Here is a 13,286-nt window from a genome sequence, read left to right as displayed (position 1 = left end):
TTACTTTGCGTTCACAAGTGTCTGATTGGCTGACTTCAATGATAATTAGTTCGGTAACGGTGCAACGAATCGATTTTTCTCCAAACAATTATTCCTCATGACAACTTGTCCTGCAAAGCCGTTACAAGCTTTTCAAACTGTTTCTGACCATCCTGTATACTCCTTCCACCTTTCAGCTTTCCTTTCATTGCTTAGGACTGGTTTCCCATCTGAGCTCTTGATATTCATACAGCTGCTCCTCTTTTCTCCACAGATCTCTCTTTAATTTTCCTGAAGGCGGTATCTATGTTTCCTCTAGTGATGTGTGCTTCTAACTCCTTACATTTGTCCTCTAGCTATTCCTTCTTAGCCATTTTGCACTTCCTGTCAGTCTCATTTTTAGACTTTTTTGCCTGCTTCATTTGCTGCATTTCTGTATTTTCTCCTTTCAGCAACCAAATTCAATGTCTCCTCTGTTGTCCAAGGATTTTTCCTGAATGAATGGTTCAAATGGCTCCAAGCACCACGGGACTTAACATCTGAGGTCATCAGTCCCCTATACTTAGAACTACTTAAACCTAACTATCCTAAGGACATCACACACATCCATGCTCGAGGCAGGATTCGAAACTGCGACCGTAGCAGCAGCGCGATTCCGGACTGAAGCAACTAGAGCCGCTCGGCCATAGCGGCCGGCGGATTTTTACTGGGCCTTGTCTTTTTACCTATTTGATCCTCTGGTGCCTTCACTATATCATATCTCAAAGCTACCCATTCGCCTTTTACTGTATTCCTTTCTCCTGTTCTAGTCAATTGTTGCCTAATGATTCCTGTGAAGCTCTCAACAACCCTCTGGTTCTTTCAACTTATCAAGGTCCCATCTCCTTAATTTCTTACTTTTTTGCAATTTCTTCACTTTTAATCTACAGTTCATAACCAACAAACGACGATCAGAGTCCACATCTGCCCCTGGAAATGTCTTACAATTTAAAAACCGGTTGCTAAATCTCAGTGTTACTACTATATAATCTATATGAAAACTTCCCGCGCCTCCATGTCTCTTACACATGTACAACCTACTTTGACGATTCTTAAACCAAGTCTTAGCGATGATTAAGGTATGCTGTGTGCAAAATTGTATTAGACGGCTTCCTCTTTCATTCCTTTACCCCAACTGATATTCACCTACTATTTTTCCTTCTCTTCGTTTTCCTACTATCAAATGCCAACCCCCCATCATAATTAATTTACGTCCTTTAACTTTCTGAATAATTGCTTTTATCTCCTCATACATTTCTCGAATCTCTTCATCAACTGCAGAGTTCATTGGCATATAAACTTTTACTGCTATTGTTGGTGTGGGCATCGTGTCTGTCTTGGCTATGATAATGCGTTCACTATGTTGTTCATAGTAGCTTACCCGCATACCTGTTTCCTTATTCGTAATTAACTCCACTCCTACAGTACTTCTATTTGATTTTGTATTTGTAATCCTGTATTCACATGAGCAAAATTCCTGTTCCTTCTGCCAGCGAACTTTACTAATTCCCACTATATCTATCTTCAAAAAAATGGTTCAAATGGCTCTGAGCACTATGGGACTTAACATCTATGGTCATCAGTCCCCTAGAACTTAGAACTACTTAAACCTAACTAACCTAAGGACATCACACAACACCCAGCCATCACGAGGCAGAGAAAATCCCTGACCCCGCCGGGAATCGAACCCGGGAACCCGGGCGTGGGAAGCGAGAACGCTACCGCACGACCACGAGATGCGGGCTTATCTATCTTCAACCTCTCCATTTCCCTTTCTAAATTTTCTGTCCTACCTATCCGAATAAGCGATGCAACATTCCACACTCCGGTCCGTAGAACGCTAGTTTTGTTTCTCCATATATCTTAGAAGACAGATTAAGGGAAGTCAAACTTACGTTTTTAGAATTTGTAGACTTTTGACTATGTTGACTGGAATACTCCATTTGAAATTCTGAAGGTAGCAGGGGTAAAATACTGGGAGGGGACGGTTATTTATAACTTAACAGAAACCAGACCTCAGTTATAAGACTCGAGGGGAATGAAAGGGAAGCAGTGGTTGAGAAGGATGTGGGACAAGACTGTAGCCTATCATCGATGTTTTTCAATCTGTACATTGAGGGAGCAGTAAAGGAAACCAAAGAAAAATTTGTAGGGGGAGGAGAAACAAAAAGTTTGCTGATGATATCGTATTTCTCTCAAAGACAGAAAAGGACCTGGAGGAGCCACTGAATGGAAAGGACAGTGTATTGAAAGGGGGAATTAAGGTAAACATTAACAAAAGCAAAACAAGGATAGTGGAACGCAACCAAATTAAATCAGATGACGCTGAGAGAATCAGATTATGAAAGAGGGCACTAAAAGGAATAGATGAGTTTTGCTATCTGGGCAAGAGTTTCTGAAGAAGAGAAATTTCCAGCTCTAAATACTGATTTAAGTGTTAGGAAGTCTTTTCTAAAAGTATCGGTATGGATGTGACACATGGACGATAAACAGTTTAGACAAAAAGATGATAGAAGCTTTTGGAATGTGGTGCTACAAGAGAATACTGAAGATTAGGAGGGTATATCACATAACTAATGACAAGGTACCTAAATTAATTGGGGAGAAAAGAAATTTGTGACACAACCTGACTAGAAGACGGATCGGTTAATAGGACACATTCTGATACATCAAGGGATCACGAATGTAGTATCAGAGGGCAGGGTGGGAGTTAAAAATCGTAGAGTGAGTCCAAGAGATGACTGCAGTAAGCAAGTTCAAATGGGTGTAGGCTGCAGTAGTTACTCTGAGATGAAGCGGCTTGCAAAGGATAGAGTAGTGTGGAGAGCTGCATCAAACCAGTCTCTGACTGAAGACCACAACAGGAGGTTTACTGAAAAATGCATCCATGCCATTAGCCTGGCAGATTATTCATCAGCCCTCGGAATGTTTTTTTTTTCTTTAACAATAAAAATAGTAGGAGTCCCCGCAGTGAGGGATATGGGCTCAACGGAGATCAATAGGTCCAGTCCCGCCTCCTCATCGTCCTTTATGGTATACGGGGCGGGTCTGGCGTGGAAGAAACGATGCGTTGCCGACTGTTGTAACGTGATCTGAGCTCCAAATTTCATTACTCAACCTAAACCGGGCGGAAAAACCATAGGAATTAGTAACACAGATCTTACAAAGCCTAAAATGGCGTTGTCAGACCGACTTGCCCGGTTATCGAGTGCCCAGAAGCGTTACATACATTATTGTAAACTGCGCATGTCACTACGAATAATGATAATGTGAGAAGTCCTTTTCTTTCTAAACATCCACCGAAACTTGTCCCTTGATGGGCAATCTGTCGACCACTGTGGATTAACACGCTGCGCCACTGTAAGCTCAAACAAACATAGACGAATGAACGAGAGAAACAGAAGTTCCTGTGTTTACTTCAGTGAGGATATAAAAATGTTCAGACTGTAGATTAGTCACCAGTTTCATCGACTTGTCTATTGCCAGAATTCGCTTTGGCAAGATATGATGTTGTTTATAGTCGGTGCGTTGCCTATGGGAGGCGTATGCCATTGTGTATTGCGGCTGCGGCATACGCTGAGAAGTTGGAGTCTTTGGGCACCCATATGTAATGCAGAACTGACCACTAAATGTCATCCGCCAGTATAAACAGAGGCAGGAAGTATTGTTTTGTGAATAGAGAGGCATGACATCAGAATGGGTTGACCAGGAGAGCTCAGAGACTTCGAACATGGACTAGTCATTGATGTCACTTGAGAAACAAACACCTCAGCTCTTCTAAAGCTGCCAAGTCGACTGTTGCTGATATGACTGTGAAGTGGAAACGCAAAGGAACAGCCACAGTCAGTGCATGACCAGGCAGACTACTTGTATTGAGGGGAAGGGACTGGTACTGATACTGAATTGAAACATGCATCATTGATATTCATTTGTTAATACGGATAATCGTATCGTAAAAGTGGGTCTAGATACCACGTTTTGCACCGCCGGCTGGCATAACATATGAGCGACATCTTCTATTGTTTCAGGATTCCTCTTGTAGTCCACGGTTGTCTTTTGATGCTTTGAGCATTTCTCCTCTGGTATCCAAGTGTGTTTATTTAATATTCTCCTCTCTGCCGTCCTCCTCTCTACTTAACCCTTTTTTTCTGTGGTGGATGTTTCGTTAGGAGTTCCCTAAGGTTCGTTTCCTACAAATTCATAGTTGTTCATCTCATGGCTATAATATTTTTCATGGTGTTCAACATGATGCAAACTATTGGCACCTCTGTATTAGACTGGGAGAGCCAGTTCAGAGGAAGGTAAAGGCTTATTAACTGTAATATGTTCACAATAAAGCACAATGCTGATGAAATGTCACGTTGATGATGCCTACGGTTCCATGTTGTTCATACTCCATAGAGGTTTCGGACTATAGTATTAGAGATTTTTTTTTCTTTCTTAGTTTGTCAGATATCGTAGCAATAGGAAATATGCACACATGTATGACTTACAAGCATGTGGTGAAAATAGTAGATGGTTCTGCAAAAACGCATTTTTTTCACGTTTACCATTGGCTTGTGATGTGTGAAAGTGGAGAACAAGTCATCCACTATTTGAAATTTCTTCTCCCATTTTACGAAATGCAGCAACTACAACGGGCAGCCACGATATAATAGTCTCCCCGATATCGCCATTTCTAGTCTAGTTCATTACGCCTGTGTGCTGCTTATACGGGTTTCCCCGTTGCTGTTTTTAATTATTTCCCAGCTCACAATGAAGTAAGATAGCTTCGTTCCCGAAAGAAAAAAAGAAAGAAAAGGAATCGAGAAACATGAAGCCTTATCTAATCGAAAGGCGACGTTTGCGATTTGCTCATAGCTCTCAATTCGCTTCCCACAGACAAGCACAATAAATTGTAATTTCCAGTTGCATAATTCTGTTCTCAAGACCCTCGTTCCGCTATTTGAAGTTTGTTCATTGCTTCAGTATTCTACCGCTGACTTGTTTGCAATATTGTAATTTTTAGCCTATTTTATACAATTTGCGTCTAGACTATCGTGTCCAGATGAGAGCGAATAGCAGTGTGTAATACCGCGTTTGTAATATGATGTGCAGCCAGGAGACTCCCGAACCATGAGATGTAAAAGATTCTATTCAATAAATCTTTCATTGGATATAACTTACTTAGGTATAACTTGTTACATTGTGTTCGGTTGCACAGGCGTCTTTCAGTAAAGCGAGGAGTGGAGAGTGCTGCAGTAAAACTCACTTCGTCGTACTACGTGTTAAAGGTACAGCAAAGAACCTCCTACTCTAATGCGACTGTCAAATTCGTCGTCGAAGCGCCATCTATAGCTAGAAAAGGTAAAACGCAACAAATTACAATTTAATCAATTTACCTAACCGACAGTTGAATGGTAAATCGCTTTATTTCTATGTTTTGAAATTTACTCAGTTGATCACGAAAGAACTACGAGGGATAGTGCAATAGGAAGCTTAAAGAGCGCAGATAAGAGCTTGAATTATGTGTTCATTAAACTTTCCATTTTGTATGTGGGGATGGCGATTATCAAAAATATCATTCAATGTTTTGTCATTGTGAACTCGTCTGACCTTTCTGACTCTTTTTACAAGACAGTTCGCGTTCACTTTAGTATCACCTATTCACTCTTGCCAGCCTAATCGCGTCATACTTTGGTAAACTGCTTTTTATCATATTACTTTCTATTAACACGAGTTTGTTTCAAACTTCAGATATTGCACATCCTAATAAGATGTCTTACGTATTCTTCATCTGGAATGGAAGAAAACACGCGAGTGCCTAAGCTTCCATAACAGAAGTCTTGTTTTCTAAATTCAGCTAATTCAGTTGAAAGGCAGTGCCATCTCGTGTATTGATTCTCTGTTGCCCGTCGGTTATTGTACTAGTCATTCGTCTGTCATTATTACTAGTTTCCACTTAAATAAATGATACACTGCAAAGATCCTGACTTGTATTTGTAGCAGTTCAGGACAAATTGTGCTTTGTAACTTTTCCAAACCGGTCGGTTCGACTGTCGGAAGAATAATTGTTAGATCCATATTTCAGTTCGGAGGGCAAATTTACGTGCATAAATTGCGATGTGACAGCGAGCCGTAGTCACTGATCCGAGAGCACGCATCAGCGAAATTTTCGGAAAACTATCAAAGCCGCATGGTATTTTCAACGAACGCAGTCGTTGTGTTGTATTCGGGAACATTTTCAATGCACTGTGGGGGCTTCGGTGGAGTTTTCGAGCTAGCCGTTACACCGACCAGTATTTAGAGCGTTTCCCGTAACGTCAGGGGAAGTTTTGTGGTCATTAGTTTGCAAAATCAGGTTACGAGTTGGTTCTGCCATGCGGCAAATTAGAGGGTGTGTTTTAGTTACACAGGAGCTGAACCAATGAAAATACCCGTGAGCGAATAACGAGGTAATCATTCTGCAGGCACAGCGCTATGATCAATTTCGAAAGCCAATAACAAACTTCGATAAATCGGTGAGTTGGTCGTGGAGCCTCGGGAAGTAGCGTATTCGGGAGAACAACGGTTTAAATCTCTGTCCGCCCATCCAGTTTTTTTTTTTATGTCCCTAAATTTCCTAAGTCAAATGACATTATGGTTCCTTAGAAAAGACAAGTCCGGTATCCTTCCACAGTCAAAGCTTGTTACTCATATCTAATGACCTCTAACTTGCCAAGAAGTTTAACACAAATCATTTTCCTCTGTATGGGCACCACAGCCTTGATAAAGTTAAGAATATACGTCATCCCACCTATCTGTATTTTAAAACTGTACTTTATTCGTCATTCCTAGTTTCGTGCATGGCCCATTGTCACGTGCACCCGAAAACATAATAATACACAATATTAAAAAAAAAAAAAAGCCATATAACTGCGCTGGATGTGCGTAATTGTGCATAGCACGGTCGTCAAAAGTCTCAAACATGAAGTGGGCTTAATTGTAGTTGTTGCGAGAACTATAACATTAATACTCTAGTAAAACGGAATATCTTACCGGTAACAACAAGAAGACAAACCTAGTGGTACATGACAACAAAAGAGACTTACAAAATTCTGTTCGTGGTAGTGACACATGTATACAAATGTCTGCGGGAGAACTGTAACCTTCAGTGAAAGAGTGTAAAACAACAACCTTATAGGTTTCTTTTAATGTATTCACAAACGCGTTGTTTTCGATTAGAGACATGTGTAAGTTCACTTATACTTCGATACTGTGTACCAAGCAACTAGTTTCCAGACTCGGAACTACACATGGTGTTCCAAAATCTTTGCATAAAATGTATTAAAAAGAGCGTTAGAACCATCCTACACAGCTTCTTTATTCTCAGATAAAATATTGTCGGCAGTTACGAAAGACATGAGACGAAAAAATGGGAAGTCAGCCATCAGATAAAATGCAGAAATCGAGTACCAGAAAAACTAATTTGAGGACTATAATGTTGTAAGTAGTGAGTGGGGGGATATTTAGCATCTTTGTCATTTTCCTCATTTTGAGGTGGTTGTAGATAGTTCATGATACCCTTCGTACAAACGAAATTATGTTCTTGATATTCATTTGTACGATAAATCATAGAGTTAAGAAGTGATCGGATAAGTGGGCTGATATAATGCTGTCCCCTCGAGTCTCGAACTGGCATGAATATTCCACACATAACGTGTTGTTTGTGATTAAAGGTTGCATTCCATATTTTGAGAGGTGGTAGTATGGACCAAAAAAGATAAAAATGTCCAACAGACAAGGTTTCTAAAATGCATGCATTAAGAGCTGTGATCAGTTATTCATTTTCGATATTGTGAAACAAATTTCTTCTACATCAAGCTTATTGCTTTTACGAACGACCTACATAAAGCAATAAACAAATAAAGGAACATTACTCCGTTATTTTTCATGGAAACACCATGCAGTAAACAACTATTAGTGTTGTTGTAGTGAACAGCAGTCACAGTCTGGGCAAGTGCAATGCATACATTAGTTCTAACGGAACAAGTTAGTGTTATTGTTAAATTTGTGAAATGGTTTTATATTGTAGTTTTATGTTTTCACTTACCATCATAATTGAAGGCTATTATTCCATATGGGAAGTGGCAGGCACGATCTTCTGTAATGGTCGTATGTAACAGCAAGCGCATTACATAAGAAGTTCTGCTGATTCACTGGATCACAATAATGTGTTCTCATTTGTTCGCTGCATTCTGTAAGTCGTTGGTAATAGCGTAGAGCGTGCAGTAGAATAAATGCGTTTCACAGTAGTCAAGATGAACGAGTGTTCATAGCTTTTTAGGTATGCGTTTTAGAGCCCATGTTTACAGGACACTATTTTTTTTATTTTTGTTTTGGTCTGTACTACCACCTCTCAAAATACGGAATCCTTTTTTAACACCTTGTATATATTATGAGCTTTTGCAGAATCTCAAGGGAAAACATATAACCATCGCAATATAACAGTGATGCTGTGCCGTTACGTGTGCAGCAAGTAAGAAATAGTAATATCACCTTACAACTTTTCAGGTCTTGTGCAAAATAAACAAAAATATTCGTGACTAAAAGGCTTTTGTGCTTTGACTTTTACATTACTTAAAAAAGTTACTGTTATATGTTAAATCCAATGTTCGCATCTATACTAAGTTAGGTTCAGCCACACCACAGAGGTGGGCGTTTACGATATTAATTCTCGGTTGTCAGAAAGAATTCAGACGTAGTAACAGTTTAAACTTGCCCTGTCAGTCTGAAATCGCTGACAACGAATAGTGCCTTCCGAGCTACGTAACAGCTTACCAAGGAAAAACTTGAGCAAAGAAAAAATCCTCTGCATCTTCCTAGATGAAACAAAGACTTCCGACATTAAAGCTAGACATCCCGTCAACTGGACTGTTGTGGCTCGGTGGTCACTGCCTACTCTACTAAATACTTAACTGTGACTAAACATGCAATCCCTTATCAAACTGTGGGGTGCTATTAGGGGGGAAAAATCTGCATGATGACTTTACATACGGCACAGGGGGCCGTTATATGGCAGCCAAGGTTCCACATAGCAGTGAAATCGAAAGAACTCATGTTCAGATGCACATACAGATTTAACATCCGTTTCTTACATCCCACTAAAAGTATTTGTCTCTTTAGTTAGCTCGAGGTCGATTACTCCTAGCTTGTAGGGAATGTGATAGTGTTAGTACTTTAACGCACCCACTTGTGTGGTGTACGTTAAGCTCTAAACATGCAAAAACTGACTGTTTATACTTTTCTCGAAACTTTTTAACAGAATAATATTGTGTGCTAGACCGGGACTCGTAACTAGACGCATTTCTGGCTAGCTCAGATGCTAAGAGCATTGTCCGCTAAAGACAAGCGTCCGCATTCGAGTCCCATCCAGTCTGTCAGGAATTTACACACCACCATACATTGCAGAGTGAATGATCCGTGCTGGTCGCACTCTCTTTCTTTCTTGTCAAAGATGTCGTTTACAGTTTGACCAGAACTAAATCTCATAGCTGTTAAGGCACTCGATTTGAATTCAGGGGCAGGAACAAGGTGAGGTTGCGCACTGTCTGAGGCACTACTCTCGTAATCAGGAAGAGCGAATTTGAAACCGATTCCGGTCATTCAGGGTTAGGTTTTCCGTGGCTTTCCTAAATCTTTAAAGTCGATTTCTGGGCTGATTCCAGTGAAAAGGTCACAGTCGATTTCCAGTATCATTCTTGTCAAAACTGAGCTCGCATTCCGTCTCCAATGAACTCGTTGTCTACGGGACTTAAGACCCAAATGTTCCCTCCTTGCCCGCATCTCGTGGTCGTGCGGTAGCGTTCTCGCTTCCCACGCCCGGGTTCCCGGGTTCGATTCCCGGCGGGGTCAGGGATTTTCTCTGCCTCGTGATGGCTGGGTGTTGTGTGCTGTCCTTAGGTTAGTTAGGTTTAATTAGTTCTAAGTTCTAGGCGACTGATGACCTCAGCAGTTGAGTCGCATAGTGCTCAGAGCCATTTGAACCATTTTTTTGTTCCCTCCTTTTTAGGAGTATTTGAAATCAGATCTCTGTTTTACGATTTCTAATCACGTTTCCCATGATATCCCTAAGACACTTTATGCGATTCCTGTAATGTTCTGTTCAACATGAATATTGCCAAATTTACTCATTCATCCTTGTTCAACACTGCTCCACATCTAATGACCTCAGCATCGATGATACATTAAAATTAGAATTAAACGTGCGTGAAAAGTGTATAAACGTATGATAGAGGCAATGCTAAGGTAAGTATATATTATAAGACGTGATTGGTATTTCGTCACTTGGGTTCCAACATCATATGCATGGAGAAGGTGGTCCTAGATGCACTAACTGCGTTTGGCTAGGCAGATGATGAATAGCCTGTTGTAGGCTGCATTCACATAGAATGTCTAATTTCCTGAAGCAGTTAATTCTACACCAATTCTACACGCTACAGTACAATACGCGTAGGAATGTTATGGGTAATCTGGATACAAACTGCCCTTTGACGTTTGAGGTGCCTACATTCAGAGGCAGGGTCAAAGACCTTCGACTCTGACCTTGACAATCAATTACATCGATTAATAAAATCAACCGATAAGTAATTATAAATGAGAAACCCCTCCCCTTATCTTCAACCAATCACAGTGCAGTATTAAAATGAAATAATCGATGAAAAAATCCAAGGTGGTGGTACCAGTCCAAACGTGTTAGGGGAGAGGGCTTTTCATTTCCCACTGTCGCCACCCAGTCATAGCACAATATTAAAAATGAAACGGCCAACAGTGAGAAGTTTATAACTCCCTCTCCTTCCTCTTCCCAATCAATCACAGTGAAGTATTGAAAAACAAAGCAGCCAATCGGGGGAACTAGCTCAACTGTGCGTTATATCCCCAGGTCCCTCTCCCCTATCTCCAAGTAATTAGAGCATAGCATTAAAACGAGGTGTAAAAACAGCGCCAAGTTGCATTACTTCATTCGAAAGTTAAGGATAATTACACCCACAAATCCCATTCCTCTGCATTTAATCAACATTGCATTAAAAGAGTACGTAAAAATGACTGCACGTTTAAAGATGTACATTATTCAAGTAAAACTGTGCCTGCAGTCATCTCGGCTCTACTCAGAAGTATCTGAAGGACCTCAAGTATTTATCAAAACACACACCTCTCTTTCCTTTCCTCCAGTAAGAGCCAATTCCGGTGTAGCCCCATCTGGGCTTTGCTCGAAAGTATCCAAGCGACGTGATTTATTTTTGTGTACATCAGAACTTCGAAGCATGTGCTTGGGGGATGTTACGGCAGAATACTACTCTGGTAATTGTAACAATCTACGAATCCCCTCTAGGAGACATTCACCTAATTGTGAGAAGTACAGGATAAATGAACTGGAGTCATTATGTGGGTGTTTCTGTCTAATTAAAAACTAAACTCCGTCCGAAAAGGCGTTGGAAGGCCCAACGGTAACGTCCGGCCGCTGTGTCATCATCAGCCCACAGGTGTCACTGGATGCGGATATGGAGGGGCATGGGTCAGTACACCACTCTCCTGGCCGTATGTCAGTTAACGACACCGGAGCCGTTACTTCTTAATCAAATAGCTCCTCAGTTTGCCTCACTAGGGCTGAATGCATCCTGCTTGCCAACAGCACTCGGCAGACCAGATGGTCACCCATCCAAGTGCTAGCCCAACCCGACAGCGGTTAACTTCGGTGATCTGATGGGAACCGGCGACACCACTGCGGCAAGGCCGTTGGCTTCTATCTAATTATAGTAGTAAATTTTCCAATTCGTGTACATCAACACTGTAGGACCATAATTGGTAACGTTCTTATAGACAGTGCTCAGGTCGGAACAATTACCCAGTAGTTAACAGACTATCTGATCACGATGCCCAAGTGATGGAAATAAACAATGCACCTTACACCCTTGAGGGTGGTTCACACAAAGCAATGAGGCTTATTAGTAAAGATAGGATATACTGTTTTAAGAGTACCTTAAAAGAGATGGTATGGGATGAGGTATATAAAGAAAGAGATGATAATGACAAATTCGGTTTATTCCATACTAAATTTCTGTTAGTATTTGAAAATTGCTTTCCTAAGAGAAGTATAGAAAATTAATTAAAAACACGAGTAAGACATGGATAACTAAGGGATTTAAAATACCATGTAAGAGGAAGAAGTAATTTTATATAAAGTTCAGAATAAGTCAACATTCAACATTACTTGCATATTAAAAATATACTGTAATATTTTAAGGAAAGTCATTAAAATGAGCAGTATTATGTACGCCCTGACAGAAGTTGATACTGCAGATAATATGATTAAACGTGTGTGGAATATTGTCAAGCGAGAGACAGGAAAGCCATTCGGTGAACTAGATATCATAACAATTAAATTAAATGGGAATGTTGTTACTGATACTGCACAAGTTGCGAGTACGTTTAACCATCACTTTCTAAGTGTAGCAGCGAAAGTACGATTAAACTTTTTAGCTGATGAAACAAGAGTCATTCCAAAATCTTTAAAAAACTAACAGTAGCACCTTCTCTGAAGTCAATATAATTATCAAAATCCTAGACACGAAAGCTTATAGGTGTTGATGGAATTTCAGACAGAATTCTGGATAGCTGCTCTAACTTAATACGCAACACATTTAGTAGATCTCTGGCACAGGAAGTTTTTTCAGACGGCTTAAAATGTGCATTTGTTAAGCATCTTTACAAGAAAAGTGACAAAAAAACTTGCGTAATTGTCGTCCAGTTTCCTTACTGACGTATTTTCAAAATATTCGCAAATGTAATGCACCCAAGAGTAGTCTCACATTTAAGTAGAAATAATTTATTTAGCATATCACAGTTTGGATTCTAGAAGAGTTAAAAAAATGGCTCTGAGCACTTTGGGACTTAACATCTGTGGTCATCAGTCCCCTAGAACTTAGAACTACTTAAACCTAACTAACCTAAGGACATCACACACACCCATGCCCGAGGCAGGATTCGAACCTGCGACCGTAGCAGCAGCGCGGCTCCGGACTGGAGCGCCTAGAACCGCACGGCCACCGCGGCCGGCTCTCGTAACAATATTTTTAGTGAGAAATTACTATGAATTACTATTATTAATACTTCACAATCAACTGATCACTCCTACTCTTGACTAATCTTCACACTTGCACTTGCTACAACTAGGACTTTTTACTTATTCATTCTTCCGTCTTAATATTGCTGCTTCTGAATATAAACGACACTACTGGCCATTAAAATTG

General features: G+C 40.4%; 1 protein-coding gene and 1 pseudogene across 1 annotated transcript in view; one reads left to right on the top strand and one right to left on the bottom strand.

The window, feature by feature from the left end:
* LOC126470192 (rho guanine nucleotide exchange factor 17) overlaps nt 1-13,286 on the top strand; it is a 649,655-nt gene that overhangs the window by 292,132 nt on the left and 344,237 nt on the right. The window lies entirely within an intron of this gene.
* On the bottom strand, nt 11,660-11,777 carry LOC126471997 (5S ribosomal RNA; annotated as a pseudogene).

Source organism: Schistocerca serialis, chromosome 3, assembly GCF_023864345.2.
Source record: "Schistocerca serialis cubense isolate TAMUIC-IGC-003099 chromosome 3, iqSchSeri2.2, whole genome shotgun sequence".
NCBI classification, from domain to species: domain Eukaryota; kingdom Metazoa; phylum Arthropoda; class Insecta; order Orthoptera; family Acrididae; genus Schistocerca; species Schistocerca serialis.
Note: the sequence above shows the minus strand (reverse complement) of the source record. Positions and strands in the feature narration are given on the sequence as shown.